We start from the raw sequence: 4,982 nt of genomic DNA, 5'->3' as shown, positions 1-4,982 counted from the left end.
AATGTTGTGTATGTTGTTCAGTGTCAGGAGGGCTGTGATCAGTCTTACATCGGGGAAACTAAACAGCCACTGGCCAAAAGGATGGACCAGCACAGAAGATCAACATCATCAGGCCAGGACTCTGCGGTCTACACTCATCTCCAGGCCAGCGGTCACTCTTTCAGGGATGAAGATGTGCACATCCTGGATAGAGAGGAACGATGGTTTGAGAGAGGCGTAAAGGAGGCCATCTTTGTGAAAAGAAACTGTCCATCGTTAAACAGGGGTGGAGGCCTACGTGTTCAATTGTCCCCCTCTTACAATGCTGTGATTGCTAGTATCACTCAGCCCTCTGTGAACAGTAAACAGCCATCAGGTGCTAATGATCCATTGTTAGGCTGATGGTCCTTCTTGAGCATGTGATCAGCTGGTTTTGGTTGTCAGCAGCAAACTGGTTGATCCACTCTGAGAAGGTGCTATTTAAGAGACTGAGCTGAATACAGCACCTCAGACTGAGGAAGTCCTCAGGATGAGAGACGAAACATTTCTACATTTTTTTTTGTTGTTTTGCTTTGTTTTGTTTTTTTGAATGTCCAGAGGACCAGATTTAACTTTTTTAGATTTATTTACAGTGATAGAAAATCAACTATTTACAAGCAGGTTCATGGTCTGTGAAGACAGAGGAGGAGGATTATTCATGGACGAGGATTTGGTCCAACAACTCAATGTTTAGGTTCTTTGAAAGGCTTCCAGTTCAGGTAGTTTGTATGGCTGTTGTATGGCTGAGGGTTTTGCTCCTTCCAGGATGATGAGAAGGCAGACTGCAAAGGCAAGTGGTGGAAGGCGAGTTCAGGCAGCTGAGCACCAGGAAGCACAGGTAAGTATCTCCTCAGGATCTTCTTCAATACTTCGAATTACAGGACAGGATCCGGTACATCCAGACTCTGAAAACGTGGACACAAAACAATGTAAGTCTTTCTAAATCTTTAAGCACTGTACAGGGCTGGAGGCATATGTACTGGCAGGTAAAACAATGCTCCAGCACTGACTGGAGCTCCACTGGAGCCTTAAGTACTCCTGGCATCAATTAGGGAAACTGGCCTCAGCTGCAGCTGCTCATCAGCGCCGCCCCTGCCTTCAGGAACCTGGAGGAAGGAAAATATCAAAACCTTACAGAGATTGGCAACAATAGGTGACACTGGAGATCCCATGGCACAGCCGGCTTGAACGATTGAAGGAAGCAATTTATGTAAAAAGAGAAAAACCGTCTCTTAACAGAGGAGGAGGCCTCAGATTTCCACTTTCAAAAACATATAATGCAACTTTAAAACAAATTCTCAGCCGGTTTTCACACCTGATGGGAACAGAGGGGCCTCGTCTGTGAATTAGGAACAAAAGACTCTTACTGTTAAGGTTGTTTAGGTGTGAATTGCAAATCTACATATGTGTGTGTGTGTCTTATGTGTGTGTGTCTTATCTCACTCAGCCGTATAACCTGTATCTCTCACTCTCTGCTCTTTGAAATGAGAAAGCTCCTCGGATGAGGAGCGAAACATCTTCTGTTACAAATAAAGTCCAGTTGTTTTTGTATTGAACACTTTTTGAATTCATCATGTCCTGGATGACTGAGAATCTTCACCAGCAATCCTCTCACCAAGCAACCAGAATTCCCACTTTCATCTGCACAAACAAACAAGCACATATTTACAGTTTGAACAGTTTACCTACAGTGCAAGAAGTTAACGATCCACCGAAGGAGACGTCTCTATAGATGCATCCAACTCCGAATGACGCCGTAACTGAAGACTGGTTTAAAAAGCATGCATAGATGAACATATCCTCTTAGAGGATGTATCTAAATGAGGCTCGCGGAGCACCTAGAGCACCTACGGCGCACGGATCCGTGCCGGGTCCATTGTTCTGACAGTGTAGCTGGTTGGTCAGTGTCGGCTGAGCCTGGTTCCGGGTTCAGATTTGCACCGGAGGTGTCAACAGCTGATACTCAGGGCGGATCTTAACATGTAAGAAGGCGGATCTGCCACGGAGTCCACTGCTATGTCAATGTCAATTTATTTCTATAGCACATAAAAACAACAAAAGCTGACCAAAGTGCTTTACAGTTAAGACAGATTTAAATAAAAAAAAAGAGTAAAAATGCATCTAGTGCCACTCAAAAACATAAGTTGACAATAAAAACAACACATAACAACAATAAAATCAGCTCAACTTGTTCTCAGACTCTGCGTGGATGAAATGCCAAGGAATACAGATGAGTCTTGAGCAAAGATTTAAAAGTCTCAACAGTCTGAGCGCTCTTTAAATTCTCAGGTAAACTGTTCCACAGTTTTGGAGCAGCAACCGCAAAAGCCCGATCACCTCTGGATTTCAGTTTGGATCTGGGGACATCTAAGAGGAACTGGTTGGTAGACCGGAGTGCTCTTACTGGAGTGTAAATGTTAATGAGATCACATAAATATGACGGGGCCAGACCTTTTAAGACTTTAAAAACAAGCAATAAAATCTTAAAATCAATTCGGAAGTGGACAGGAAGCCAGTGGAGAGAAGCCAGGACAGGGTTATGTGTTCATGTTTTTTAGTTGCTGTTAAGAGACGAGCTGCTGCGTTCTGGACAGATTGTAAACGATGCAAAGATGATTTGTCTAAACCAACATACAGTGAATTACAATAGTCCAAACGAGATGCAATAAAAGCGTGAATCACCTTTTCAAGGTCTCTGAAAGGGAGACAAGACTTCACCTTGGCAATGAGTCTTAGCTGGAAGAAACTGGATTTCACAACTGTATTTATCTGTTTATCAAATTTAAAAGCACTGTCAAAAATAACTCCCAGATTCCTGACATTGGAGTGGCTGTATGAAGCCAAGGGGCCAAGCACATTAAGGGTATTACATTTACCAAAGCTGATGACTTCCGTTTTATTTTCATTTAGATTCAGAAAATTTAGTTTTAACCAGACTTTAATGTCATTTAGACAGTTCAAGAGTGGATCCAGTGAAGTGACCCTGTCTGACTCAATCGGAAGATATAACTGAGTATCATCAGCAAAGCAGTGAAAAGGGATGTTGTGTTTTCTAAAAATGGACCCCAAAGGCTAAAGATTAAAAAGCAATGGACCTAAAATAGACCCTTGAGGGACCCCACAGATCAGAGGAGCTTTAGATGAAGAACATTTTCCTAAATGAACAGAAAAACTCGTGTCAGTCAGGTAGGATCTAAACCAGGATCAAACTTTGCCTTTGATACCGACCACCTGCTCCAGTCGTGACAACAAGATGTTGTGGTCCACAGTATCAAAGGCAGCAGAAAGGTCTAAAAGCACTAAAACAGCAGAGCTTCCTGCATCAACAGTTAAAAGAAGGTCATTAAAAACTCTTAAAAGGGTTGTCTCTGTGCTGTGGCCTGATTTAAAACATGACTGAAATTTTTCACCAATGCTGTTGGCAGTTAAAAACCTCTTAAGTTGATTAAAAACAACTTTCTCCAAAATTTTCGACAGAAAAGGCAGTTTAGAAATAGGTCTGTAATTTAAGAGCAGTGTTGTGTCGAGGTTTTTCTTCTTTATGAGAGGCTGCACCACAGCGTGTTTAAAAGTAGCTGGAACACAACCTGATGACAGGGACATGTTAATTAGGACAAGAACTAATGGACCAAGAGTGTTAAAAACTTCTTTAAACAGACGAGAGGGAACACAGTCCAGAGGTGAATTAGAAGGCTGCATGTGGTCCACGATGTCCTTTAAAACAACTAAAGTCACCGGCTCAAACTGTTCAAAGGAGGCTGAGGATGGAGGAAGTGAGGAGGGGTCTGTGTAAAGTTGTGTTGAGGAGGGTCTCAGAACAGAGATTTTATCTATAAAAGACTTAGAAAACTGTTCACACAGTGCAGGAGATTCAGCAACATGAGCAGCATCACAAGGATTCACAACAGAGTTAAAAACATTAAAAAGAACCCGAGGTCTGTGACTGTTGTTTGAAACTATGTTAGATAAAAAAGCAGTCTTAGCAGCTTTAACAGCTCTCTGATAATTTATCAAGCTGTCTTTAAAGATGTCCAGGGAAACCTGCAGTCTGTCTTTACTCCATTTCCTTTCTGCTCGTCTGCACGGGCGTCTGAGCGCGTGGGTGGATTCGCTCAGCCACGGCTGACATGACTTCCTCTTTTTGGTTTTTAGAGGAGCAACAGAGTTCAGAATGTCAGTGCACACAGAACTAAAAAGATCAGTAAGCTCGTCCACGTTGGACACAGAGCAGAACTGAGGGTTGCAGGAGACAGAGTCATTAAAGCCGGTGGAGAAGCGCAGCGCGGTGTTTGAATTAATTGCGCGTGCAGAACGCACAGATGGTCCAGCCCATTCCTTCCTGCCAGAGACCACCGCAGTGAACAGAACTGGTAGATGGTCAGATAAAAGAGCTCCACAGATTTCCACAGATGACACATTTATCCCATAAGACAGGACCAGATCCAGTGTGTGTCCTTTTTCATGAGTTGCACCCGTGACGGACTGTGTGAGATTAAAAGAGTCAAGAATGTTCAGAAAATCTCTGACCAGAGGTCCAGCCTCACAGCACACGTGCAAGTTAAAATCACCAATTATTAAAAAGCTGTCGTATCGTAGCATAAGTCCCGTCATAAAATCAGTAAAATCTTTAATAAAATCTTTGCTGTGTTTCGGTGGCCGGTAGATTGTAGCGCAGAGTAAAAGAGGAGAGAAGTTTATCTCCACCATCTGAAGTTCAAAACTCTGGTAAAAATGAGTGGGGATCAGCCGACATTTAAAACTAGATTTAAAAACAGAGGCTAATCCACCTCCTTTACCGGTGGTCAGAGGAGAGCTGAAGAAAGCGCAGTCAGGAGGGAGAAGTTCAGAAAAAGGAGCCGACTCACCAACATGAAGCCAAGTTTCTGTCAAGAACATAAAATCCAGTTTTTTGGAGGTAAAAAAGTCATTCAGAATAAAAGTCTTGTTGGTTAGGGACCTTGTAT

This window comes from Nematolebias whitei, chromosome 21 (assembly GCF_014905685.2).
Source record: "Nematolebias whitei isolate Nwh7 chromosome 21, NemWhi1, whole genome shotgun sequence".
In the NCBI taxonomy this organism is placed as follows: domain Eukaryota; kingdom Metazoa; phylum Chordata; class Actinopteri; order Cyprinodontiformes; family Rivulidae; genus Nematolebias; species Nematolebias whitei.
The sequence above is the reverse complement of the archived record's forward strand: the minus strand, read 5'-3'. Positions refer to the sequence as shown.